At 40.9% G+C, this 13,149-nt stretch overlaps 1 protein-coding gene and 1 pseudogene across 3 annotated transcripts in view; one reads left to right on the top strand and one right to left on the bottom strand.

Annotated features, from left to right (window-relative positions):
- The window catches only part of NIM1K (NIM1 serine/threonine protein kinase), a 94,595-nt gene that overhangs the window by 49,011 nt on the left and 32,435 nt on the right, over window positions 1–13,149 (bottom strand). The gene's annotated exons all lie outside the window — the stretch shown is intronic.
- On the top strand, window positions 3,082–5,986 carry LOC105520665 (annotated as a pseudogene).

Raw genomic sequence — 13,149 nt, 5'->3', positions numbered from 1 at the left:
AGGTTTCTTCTTTGACCCCTGTGTCATTTAGAAGTGCGTTGTTTAGTCTCCACATACTCTGGGATTTCCCAGCTAGCTGTCTTTCTGTTATTGAAACTAAGATTTACGCCTCAACCGACTCCTGCCCTTCCACCCGAGCAAGGGTGTGAGTCTGAGAAAAAAAAAAAAAAAAAAAAAATTTAAAGACAATTCAGACAACAAGAAAGAGCTGTAGAGCTGTCTTGGAAATTAAAGAATTAAATTGAAGAATTGTGAAAGAAAAATCTAGAAAAGATAAGCAATATAGAAGACATGAAAATTGGGTAATCAATTCAGAAAGTCCAACATCTAATTATTAGAATTTTCCATTACACTATTATGCTCCCAATAAAGTAAAACATATGGTTTCTATTGTACCTGAATTGCCAGTGAATCTCAGAAATTTAAAAAATAGTACAGTGAGAAAAAACTGAATTCTCACACATTCTAATGGAATAAAAAAGTAGAAGGAAAAAAGCTAAAAGAAAAGATAAATCCTGTTTGGGTGTGTGCATTTATGGGTATTTAAAAATTCATTTTTGGCCAGACGCGGTGGCTCAAGCCTGCAATGCCAGCACTTTGGGAGGCCGAGACGGGCGGATCATGAGGTCAGGAGATCGAGACCATCCTGGCTAACACGGTGAAACCCCGTCTCTACTAAAAAAATACAAAAAACTAGCCAAGTGAGGTGGCGGGCGCCTGTAGTCCCAGCTACTTGGGAGACTGAGGCAGGAGAATGGCCTAAACTCAGGAGGCAGAGCTTGCAGTGAGCTGAGATCTGGCCACTGCACTCCAGCGTGCGCGACAGAGCAAGACTCCGTCTCAAAAAAAAAAAAAAAAAAAAAATATTTTTATTTTGCATAATTTTTTTCCTAGAGATTTTCCTTAGAAATCTAGAAATAGGAGTTCTGAGCACAGGTTGTGGGGTTGCTCTAAATAGTATATATTTTTGACTACTTTCTAGTAGAGTCCAAAACATCAAGCTTCATCATGCTAAAAGCTAAGCAAATAATGGAAGTGATCACACGTACCTAATTGAAAACCAAATTTCAGATGTAAGTGAGTTTTTTGTTGTTGTTCTTTTGCCTTTTGCCCTTTAGATTTTGCCCAATTTTTATGGACATTAATGAGAGCTTAGAAACTCAACCAGACCAAATTATGGAGTCACATCACTGTAGATCAAAGCCTCTGGAGGAGGTAGAATGGTCCTTAATTATTAGCTTGCTGTTGCTATATAGCAATCCTTTAAATAAGATGAAAGAAAACAGAGCTTACTTGGTAATTCATTTTCTTGACTTATAACCCACTGTGAAAATAGTATCAATGAAAACCATCTCACCTTTGTTCTCTCTGTCTGAGTTTAACTGATAAAACTTCTGGGCAAGGCTCTTAGGCAACCTTTTCATTGGTTGGCAAGGCCAGGCATTGGTTTCCTTAAAAGAAAACCTGAGCTTTCTCTGTGTGTGGCAACAAGGTTCAAGACAGCCAGTCCTCAGTTATAATCCTTCTTGGGCAGGTGCACCTTCAGGGAGAATAATTAGCAAATTCATCTCATTTGAAAGTTTATTTTACCATTTTGAAATCATTTGCATCATCTTTGCTTTTATCTCAGCTCTTTATTTCTCAACACACATGTCAAGATTACCATGCGGTGCAGTGGGGGAAATTCCAAAGCAAATGGAAAAGCAGTCAGTGTGGGCTGGTTTCTAGGACAGCAGTTCTGCTCTGTGACACCATCTCTCCCCTACTTGGTCTCAGAGGGAGGCCCTCAGCCCAGGTCTACCCCCATCCAGTTCACACCCAGCATCCAGGGACAGTCCATCTAGTCTGATGGGTTTACGTCAGCTCTTCCCATATATACTTCTACCGCACTTGAGGTTCCCTTTGCCATCTACGCCACAGACTCAAATGCCTAGGAGAACAGTGCAGGAATTCTATGTCAGTGACGAAGTGCAGTGCCTATGCCTGGTGTGGTAAGGCAGCCCTTGCTCAGCTTCAGCCAGGGCAGCCATGCCAAAATGCAGGTTTACTTTTGCCAAATCTTACAATTCTTGAAAAGAAACTGGCAATTAAGAATTTTTTGGTAAACTCTCTCAAATTTTTATTTCCCGGTTGTTTTTTTATTTAGAGGCAGGGTCTCACTATGTTGCCCAGGCTGGTCTTGAACTCTTCGTCTCAAGAAATCCTTCTGCCTCAGCCTCCCTGTAGCTAGGATTAGAGGTGCAATCCACCCACCATGCCTGGTAACTCAATTTTTTGTATGTTTATGTTTTTTTGGTGGTTTTTAAATTTTGTTTTGTTTTTTGTTTGACACAGGATTTCACTCTGTCACCCAAGCTGGAGTGCAGTGCTGCAATCACAGCTCACTGCAGCCTTGACATTCCATTGCTCAGGTGTTTCTCCCACCTCAGCCTCCTGAGTAGCTGGGACTACTGGTATACACTACCATGACTGTTATTTTTTGTAAAGACAGGGTTTTGCCATGTTGCCCAGGCTGGTCTGCGACTCCTGGTCTCAAGTAATCCACCCACCTTGGCCTCCCAAAGTGGCTGGGACTACAGGCATGAGCAACCATGCCCATCAACTGTCAATTTTTAAAGTATAGATTAAATACTTTTAAAACACTGGCCAAGTGAAACTGAAGTGTCAGGCTGGATTTGGCCTCCAGGTTGGTCATTTCCAGGCTCTGTTCTAGGTTTCATGGGAGAATCGTCCAAAAAAAAAAGATGGGGAGGGAATAGTTCATAGGTCCATAGTCAAATACATCTGGAACTGCTGCACATTATACCCCTCTTAGATATTTGCATTAGTACCTTACAGTCTTGTAGTTTTAAAACCACACGCACAAACGTCTGTTTAATTCAGCGTTCCCCAAGTTTATTTAACCATCTAATTCATCCTTGTTGAATACATTTTTGTCATTGACATTTTCCTTATGACTCTAACCTCAGAGGTGGACAAAGTTGTCAAACATCTGTAAGAATTTAGGTCCCAACAGGAAGATTATGAAAATGATTCAGTACAGAATGAAACAGAAAATAGATAGTTGGGTTTAATCCACCAATGCAGCAGATGAGGTAGGAGCGACCCATCTGTGGGGTCTGGGATGACACAGTAATAGCTTAACAATTATCTCTTAACCTTGGGAAGATTTAGTGTTAAAAACAGAAATGCTTAAGAGACTCAAACCCTCTGGTATTAATATTTTTGTCTTGATGAACTTATATGAAATTTGTATTTCAACGTACTTGTTATGTGAAGAGAATTTGGCATATTAAAGTAACAAAATAGTTTTGTGACTCTAATTTAAAATGAAAAATTGGATAATTTAGATTTGTGATTTTAAGTTGAAGTTTTATTGTTTTAAAATAGCACTGAATTAAATGTATTTAAAAGAGCTTAAGGTTCACCCTTGTCTATATGTTTAAATCACTATATTTGTAAGAATTACTAGTATTCTGGAAGCATTTTTGTTATCAAATAAAGTTTTTAAAAAGGAAATGAAACAAATTATAAATGCAGTTTAAAATGGTTAAAAAGGTTTCATTAAGCTTTGAATGGGATCAAACATTAATCCTTAAAAATTATTGTCAGACAAAATAATATGTCTGGAATTTGCTTTAAAATAGGAGACCGGGCATGGTGGCCCATGCCTGTAATCCCAGCAGTTTGGGAGACCAAGGAGGGCAGATCACGTGAGGTCAGGAGTTTGAGACCAGCCTGGCCAACATGGCGAAACCCTGTCTCTACTAAAAATACAAAAATTAGCTGGGTGTGATGGCAGACGCCTGTAATCCCCACTACTCAGAAGGCTGAGGCAGGAGAATCGCTTGAACCCAGGAAGCGGCGGTTGCGGTGAGCCCAAGATCGCGCCACTGCACTCCAGCCTGGGCGACAGAGCAAGACTGTGTCAAAATAATACACAATAAATAAAATAAAATAAAATAAATTCCCATCCCCATGTTGGCCAGGCTGGTCTTCAATTCCTGACCTCAGTTGATCTGCCCACTTCAGCTTCCCAAAGTGCTGGGAATACAGGCATGAAACACCATGCCCAGCCAATAGGAGTTTAAATTAAACAAGATTAGCCATGAGCTGGGAATTTTTTATGCTAGGTAATGAGTACATGAGGGTTGTAATGTTCTATAAACAATTTTTGTGTATATCTAAAATTGCTTATAATACAATTTTTAAAATAATTGTAAAAATTAACCACATCAAAAAATATAATATTTGTAATAAAATGTTACTCATTTTACAACAAGCAACAGTGCTCATTAAATGCGTGCATGACTGACTGAATGAATGAATGACACAACATGACAACTCTGTAAAGTGAGGTATTGTCATTCCCTTTTCACAGATACCAAAACCAAAACCAAAACTAAAACCATCTGAAGTTAAGGCAGTTGCCCTTGATTTCTTGACTGTTAGCTCCATGAAGGTGAAAACTGTGTATTTAAGTAAACATTACAACATGTGAAACCATGAATTTCAAAGATCTGAAGAAGAGAATGAAGTCATGTCCCAATAGAAACATTGCAGAAACTTGGGTTTCTGCAATGAAAATTTTAATCTCATTTATAATTCATTCCCAAAACACAAATCTTCCCATCTTCTCTGAGGACCTATGCTTGCCTCCAAACAAAAGGGATAGCATTAAGATACTGAATGGAATCATGCATTGAATCACAAGAAGGTGGACCTGAGCAGCAAAACAAAATGTATTCTTCATCTGCTCAGAAATAACTAATTTAAGAAACAGTACGGGAACACTCATACCCGTTTGCAGCTCATGGTTTATTTTTAGGGCATTAAAAATATTTGTAAGTCAAAGCAGAAACTGCTCTTTTGCTGCCTTGTAACTTTATTCAGCTCTAATGTAGTGTGCACACTAAGAAGCAGAGAACACTTGAGTGATGCCCTTAGGGGATGTTAGAAAAACCTCGTTTTCTATTTGAGCAAAACTCAAGAAAGTCTATCAGGGTAACAGGCCGCAAGGCTATGGCCATGGATAAGGAAAAGAGTGTTGTGGAACAAAAGCTCTTAGTTTTATCATCATAAAACGTTCCAGTGGATTTGAAACCTTTATTAGGAGCCTCTCATACGTGGTAAGTGATCCCTTCACACAGAATAAGCAATCCATCTGATAATTTTTAAATATTTACCCAGCACTGGAGGTAAGTGAGAGGTGGCAGTTGTTAGGGACAAGAGGAAGGTTAAGTTTTTTTTGTTTTTTTTTTTTAAATATCACTCTTGCCTTAGAAGAAGGAAAGAAAATAACAGGCAGGTTCTCTTACATCGACCACGTAAAAGTCGCACTGTAAGAAGCAACAACCTCTCCTCCTTGTCTCCGCCATCTGCTCAGCAGCCGCGAAGCAGCAATCACGCGTGAGTGCATCTCCATCACATTGGCCAGGCTGGTGTCCAGGTTGGCAATGCCTGCTGGGAGCCCTACTGCCTGGAACATGGCATCCAGCCCAATGGCCAGATGCCAAGTGACAAGACCACTCGGGGAGGAGATGACTCCTTCAACAGCTTCTTCAGTGAGACGGGTTCCGGCAAGCACACGCCCAGGGCAGTGTTTCTAGATCTGGAACCCATGGTAATTGATGATGAAGTTTGCACTGGCACCTACCACCAGCTCTCCCACCCTGAGCAGCTCATCACAGGCAAGGAAGACGCTGCCAGTAACTATGCCTGAAGGCACTACACCATTGGCCAGGAGATCACTGACCTCGTTTTGGACCAAATTTGTAAACTGGTTGACCAGTGCATGGTTCTCCAGGGCTTCTTGGTTTTCCACAGCTCTGGTGAAGGAATTGTTTCTGGGTTCACCTCCCTGCTCATGGAACAACTCCCAGTTGATGATGGCAAGAAGTCCAAGCTGGAGTTCTCCATTAACTCAGCACCCCAGGTTTCCACAGCTGTAGTTGAGTCCTACAACTCCATCCTCACCACCCAGTGAGGACATGACTGCCCTTGAGAAGGATTATAAGGAGGTTGGTGTGGATCCTGTTGAAGGAGAAGGTGAGGAAGAAAGAGAGGAATACTAAAGTAAAAATGTCACAAAGGTGTTGCTTTTACAGGGAAGCTTATTCTGTTTTAAACATTGCAAAGTTGTGGTCTGATCAGTTCATCTGTATGTAGCAGTGTATGCTCTAATATACAATTACTGACCTATGCTTTAAAACATGACTGCTTTTGCAGACCCAAACTGTCCATTTCTGTGATGAGTTTTGAATAAAATATTCCCTGTCTTTAAAAATAATAATAATAAATATTTTTTAAAAGTGAACAAATACGCAGTAACAATCTGAACTAACAATAAATAATACTTTTTTTAAATCATCATATATATGGAAATTTAATATGTAATAAAGATGGCATTTCAGACCACTGGGAAAAGGTAAATGATTCAATATTATGACGCTTGCAGGGGCTAAACCAAGAGACGGCTTTAGCTCTTGCACCACCGCAAATTCTTCATTAGCCCTCATTCTTTGACATAGATAAGAAAATTATATATCTATAAATATAGATATATAGATATAGATAGATAAAGAGAGAAATAGAGTTTCACTCTGTCACTCAGGCTGGACTGCAGTAATGAGAGGATGGCTCACTGCAGCCTTGAAATCCTGGACCCAAGCAATCCACCCAACTCAGTCTCCTGAGTAGCTGAAACAACAAACTTGTGCCAACATGCCCAGCTAATTTTTTATTTTTGTAGAGATGGGGTCTCACTATGTCACCCAGGCTGGTGTTGAACTCCTGAGCTCAAGTGATCCCCCTGCCTCAGCCTCTCAAAGTCCTGGGATTATAGGTGTGAGCCACAGCAACCAGCCAAGAAAACAATATATTTTTTGATTAGTGTAAAGTGCCATGCAAATACAGAGGCTCATGCCTCTTCTTGTAATATTACTATTCCAAGACATACCCATATAGAAATGCTGGAGTCACTACTGGGTGTCAGGACAAACCATGTGCATATGTATATAGTGTGTACTTGTACATGCACAAAAAAAAGCTCTGGTAAAATGTAGGTTGAACTAATGGGTGACAAATGGGGAGGAAGTGTGAGGTACAGAATTTTGGAGGAGTGAAAATGAGTGTGATAGGGGTTGTTAGTTGTCCCCCGTTCATCTGTTCTTTCTTCTACAGCAGTGGTTCTCAGCCTCAACCTACATGAAAATCACCAGACAGCCTTCAAAAAACACAGAAGTCTAGGCCCTGCTCCCCAAATATTGTGATTGAATTGGCCTGTGGAGTGGGAGGTGTCTATTTGTTTAAGTTTTCCAGGTGATTCTGTTGTGCAGCCAAATTTGAAAACCACTATTCTATAACAGAGAAGTTTTAGCTGGGCACATTGCTATCCAACTGAGGACTGTATTTCCCAGTTTTGGCTATAGCTTAGTTTGGCCATGTATCTGAGTTCCAGTCATGGGCTGTGAGCAGAAGTGACATATGTGACTTCCATGTTGTGACCTTAAAAAAAGAAGCATGACCTCCCGCCCCTTCCTTCTTCCCATCTTCTTGCTAGCTAGAATGTGGACACAGTGGGGTAAATGGAAACAGCCACCTTGGACCAAGATGGAAGCCATGTGCTGAGAATTGCAGAGCCACAAAGAAAGAGCCTAAACCCATCACTACACAGTCATCAGATCAACCCAGGATTGCTACCTTGTATATTATGACCTGAGAGATATGATTCTATCTTCTTTAAGCCTTTCTTGTTTCAGCCTTTGTTATGGCAACCTAATGTCTGTGCAAGAGGGCTTTCATTTCTTACTCCATTTGTTTCTGGGTTGTTTGAATGTTTTATAACATGTATAATTAGTTTTATAACTTGAAATTTATATGTAATTGGTATATGTTTATCTATAGGTAAAGATAGAGATATTTCAAAGGAAGTACTGACTCTTTAAAAAAAAAAAAAAAGGCTAAAATTAGGCTCACGCCTGTAATCCCAGCACTTTGGGAGACCAAGGCGGGTGAATCACGAGGTCAGGAGTTCGAGACCCTGGCCAACATAGGGAAACCCTGTCTCTGCTAAAAATATGAAAATTAGTTGGGCATGGTGGCATGAGCCTGTAGTCCCAGCTACTTGGGAGGCTGAGGCAGAAGAATCACTTGAACCCAGGAGGCAGAGGTTGCGGGGAGCTGAGATTGTGCCACTGCACTCCAGCCTGGGCAACAGAGCAAGACTCCATCTCAAAAAAAAAAAAAAAAGGCTAAAGTTTAAAAAAGAAAAAAAAGATACAGATATAGGTTGATATTGACAAATATATATAAATAGAGACAAATTTTATCTCTCTTGTCTACATCTATCTGTATAGCCTATAGAGATTTAGATAGGTAGATATAAAGTACAGTGGATCAATGACAGATTCCTGATTTTAGTTTTCTGATACATCAAAATATTTCCAATTATTTATACCTTCAGGCAAATTAAATTAAAGAATTTTTTTTTTTTTTTTGAGATGGAGTTTTGCTCTTGTAGTCCAGGTTGGAGTGCAATGGCACAATCTCAGCTCACTGCAACCTCCACCTCCCGGTTCAAGTGATTCTCCTGCCTCAGCCTCCCGCATAGCTGGGATTACAGGCTCCTGCCACCATGCCCAGCTAATTTTTGTATTTTTAGTAGTGACAGGGTTTCTCCATGTTGGCCAAGCTGGCCTTGAACTCCTGACCTCAGGTGATCCACCTGCCTCGGCCTCCCAAAGTGCTGGAATTACAGGCTTGAGCCACCATGACTGGCCCAAAAATCTTTGTTGAGGACTGGTCATGTTAAAGAAACTAAGGTGAAGCAAGTAAGTGTGTCATTGTTTTAAAAAGTACCACATTCACTTGTGAGTAGCAAATTAATTTCAACAAAACAAAATCATCTACACTTTCGTGTAATACTGTTAATCTAAATTTCATTGGTTTGAAGTTTCTTTTTGTACTTAACTCAGTAAAAGTTGTTTTGCTTTATATGTATACAAGCTTTAAGGAAAATAAAGTTAATTAATTAATTAATTATTTTTGAGACAGGGTCTCATTCTGTCACGCAGGCTGGAATACAGTGGAATGATCTCGGTTCACTGCACCCTCCACCTCCTGGTCTCAAGAGAGCCTCCCACCTCAGCCTTCCAAGTATCTGGGACCAAAGATGCGCTCTGACACATCTAGCTGATTTTGGGGTTTTTTTAGTAGAGACAGGATTTTGCCATTTTGGCCAGGCTGGTCTTGAATTCTTGGGCTCAAGTAATCTGCTTGCTGCGGCCTCCCAAAGCACTGGGATTACCGGAGTTAGCCACAGCACCAGGTTGGGAAAATACATTTAAATTGGAGTTTTATATTTGTACATTTTGAGTATCTTTAACGTAAAATTTTTGTTTATATTTATTTATAATAAAATAGGTCTCGGCCTGGCACGGTGGCTCATGCCTGTAATCCCAGGACTTTGGGAGGCCGAAGCGGGCGGATCACAAGGTCAGGAGATCAAGGCCATCCTGGCTAATATAGTAAAACTCTGTCTCTACTAAAACTACAAAAAATTAGCCGGGTGTGGTGGCGGGCACCTGTAGTCTCAGCTACTCAGGAGGCTGAGGCAGGAGAATGGCATGAACCCAGGAGGTGGAGGTTGCAGTGAGCCAAGATTGTGCCACTGCACTCCAGCCTGGGTGACAGAGTGAGACTCCGTGTCAAGAAAAAAAAAAAAAAAAAGGTCTCAACCAAGGAGTTATGAGAATTTTAGTCCTTTAAAAGTTACCAGTAGATGACACAGTTTTAAGAATCTCTGCTTTTGAGGGAGATTTCCCCAAATTAAACAACCAAGTGAGGTCAGGGAATAATACAGACTCAGGGTCAGAACAAGATTACAGTCTCAGCTTTCCCACAAAATGTCTTTGTGACCTTAAGCCAGTCTTTTCCACTCTCTGGGTTCAGTATCTTTACTGGCAAGTGAGAGTGTTGGACCCTATGATGTTTACAGATCATTCCAGCCCTGCCCTTCTGAAATCCTGGATTAGACAATATGGGGTGAATTCCAAAACATTTGTGCAAAAAAACCTCTTAAATCCAAGTGTCACATTGCCCCCTTCTGGACCTTTGTAGTATCCACATGGATGAGACTGATAACATCCATAAAAATAATAAAAACTCATAATAAATCACAAATGTAAAAAACCCATCATAAACCCTAGATGGACTTGTGAAATAGCATAGCCCAATTCCCTTTCTCCCCTGAGATAACCTAGAAAGTCACATTTGAAGGTGCTCTACTAGAAGTGTTAGAGGACAACCCAGGAAAGGAAAAAGCGCAAAGGGCAGTCAAGTTGTAAGAAACACAGGGATGTGGAAGGCGGGCTGAATTCAAGAGAGTTTTACACAGTTTTATCTCCAGCTATTCCCCCAGTATAAGAAATATTGTTAGCTATCTATTATCAAGTGCCTATTATGTGCCAAGAACCAATTCTTTTATTTTATTTTTTATTTTTATTTATTTATTTATTTATTGAGACAGAGTGTCGCTCTGTCTCCAGGCTGGAGTGCAATGGCGCGATCTCGGCTCACCGCAACCACCACCTTCCAGGTTCAAGCAATTCTCCTGCTGCTGCCTCCCAAGTAGCTGGGATTATAGGCATGCGCCACTATGCCCGGCTAATTTTGCATTTTTAGTAGAAACAGGATTTCTCCATGTTGGTCAGGCTCGTCTTGAACTCCTGACCTCAGGGGATCCACTTTCCTCAGCCTCTCAAAGTGCCAGGATTACAGGTGCGAGCCACCACACCCAATGAACAAATTCTTTTAAAATCCTCCCAGCAACTCTTCCAGTCAGGCACGGATTATCTGTGCCCCAAATGGAACCTGCTTATTCTCACAATCTTGACACTTTTCCACTCTGTCCAAGTCGTCCCCATACTGTGAGGATGGCTCCTGCCCCCACTGCCTTCTAGAGGCCTTTTTTGACTACTTCAGACTGCTTTGACTACCACACTCACATTTCCCTCTGCTACTATCCTGTGCCACTTGAGATCTGTATCCCATAATCTGGTCCTTGACTTCATATCTTTCTAACTCATTTGTGTGAGTTAAGCCTCCTTACAAGCTGTTCTTGAGAGCAGGTTCCATTCACTGAGGGCTTCATCCACCCACTCTACCTGCCATCACAGGCATCATGCTGAGTGCATTATACTTGACACTCAGAAGATGACTTTATCTGCACCATGTCCTCCATTTAGTTCTTCTTTAGGAAAAACTACCGTCCTTTGAGGAGTAATCTCTCATATTTACTTTAAAGTAGGAGAACTAAATTTCTGATTTTCTTCTCCAGACTTATTCCTCTCACAGTTTTCCCCATATTGGTAAATGGCAACACATCCTTCCAGCTGAAGTCAAACATCCTCACTCCTGTTTCTCTCTCATACCCCAATCTGTCAGCAAATCCCATGGGCTCTACCTTCAAAATATTTCCAGAATACAGTCATTCACTGTCAAGTGTAAGCCACCACTGGCTTTTGATCCTGTTACAGCCTCTGTCCTTCCCTGCCTCCTGCCCACCTTTAACAGGGCTTGTTTCAAACAAAGCATCCAGAAAGATCCTTCAAAAATGTCAAATTATGTCACTTCTTTACTCAAAACCCTTTGATGGCTTCCCATCTCACTTAGAGTAAAAGCTAATACCCTTAAAAGGGCATTCAAGGCCCTGCCCAATATGGTCCCCATCCTTCCTAACATCATTCTCAATCACACCCTTGAAACTACACTACAGTCATGCTGGTCTCCTCCACTCTTACTTGAAGGCACCAGGCATGCTCCCACCTTCTGCAAATTCCTACTGCTCCTTTAAGACTCATTTCAGTGATACCTCTTTCAGGAAGCTTCCCTCACCGACCCACTCACCATAAACCAGGTAGAGTTCTCTTTTGTACTTCCAACACCTGCCGCTAACATTGTGATTTTCTCCACAACTTTGTACAGTTATGACTTTTATATCAGGCTGTCTCTCTTGTCAGGTTGTCAGCTTCTTAAGGGTGGTGACCCTTTTTGACTTTGAAGACAAATAAGGAAACAAATACTATGAAGACAACAAGCAGTTTTCTGGCCATCACAGAGAGGTTATATATGCTACTGAAATGAATGGCAGAAGCACATCCTGGGATGTGGATGGAAGCCTGGTGCCTCTTGAGTGGCTTCATTGGCTTCACTGTATGACTGAAGATCCTCCTATAAAATCACCTATTGCTAGTAAATTTATTTGGACAAGCCATAAATTCACTGTAGCACCCCAGAATATGTACTTTATTCAACCACTAGAAAGATTCAGGAGAAGTTCCTACTTTCAAAACCTTCAAGTAAAGACAATGAAAAATAATTTAGGCATGCAAAACACGGGCCTTTTCATGAAACTGCATAAAATTTTACTGCTTACGAGTAACTTAATTAAAATTGTTCAACTTAAAAAGTAAAGAAAATAACTTTTATCTGAGGAATGCAAGTCCTTTTAATTGTTAGGTCCCAAGAGATATTAAAATAAGACAGTAATCATGCCTTTTTGAGCTATGTAGTTATCTCTTTTCTTTAATTATTATTATTTTTGGAAAGAGGGTCTCATTCTGTTGCCCAGGCTGGAGTGTAGTGGTGCAATATGCAATCATCTCTTGACACTGCTTGCTATTGCCACAAGAAGCTAAAAATTAAACTAATAATTCCACACTGGCCACTAGAAATCTGACACTGTAGCTGAAGAATATATAGTCAATTGCAAATCAATGTTATTTCTGTAAATGAATGAGAATTCCTGGAAAACAACTTTGTATCAGCCCACTTTATTTGTATCTGTCCCCCTTTTAAAAATCCACTTGTGGTCAGGCACGGTGGCTCAAGCCTGTAATCCCGGCACTTTGGGAGGCCAAGGCAAGTGGATCACAAGGTCAGGAGGTCAAGACCAGCCTGGCCAAGATGGTGAAACACCGTCTCTACTAAAAATACAAAAAAATTGGCTGGGTTTGGTGGCAGGCGCCTGTAATCCCAGCTATTCAGGAGGCTGAGGGAGAGAATTGCTTGAACACGGGAGGTGGAGTTTGCAGTGAGCCGAGATCACGCCACTGCCCCCCAGCCTGGGTGACAGAGCAAGAAGCTGTC

The sequence above is a fragment of the Colobus angolensis genome, unplaced genomic scaffold, assembly GCF_000951035.1.
Source record: "Colobus angolensis palliatus isolate OR3802 unplaced genomic scaffold, Cang.pa_1.0 Scaffold383, whole genome shotgun sequence".
NCBI lineage: Eukaryota > Metazoa > Chordata > Mammalia > Primates > Cercopithecidae > Colobus > Colobus angolensis.
The sequence above is the reverse complement of the archived record's forward strand: the minus strand, read 5'-3'. Positions and strand labels throughout refer to the sequence as shown.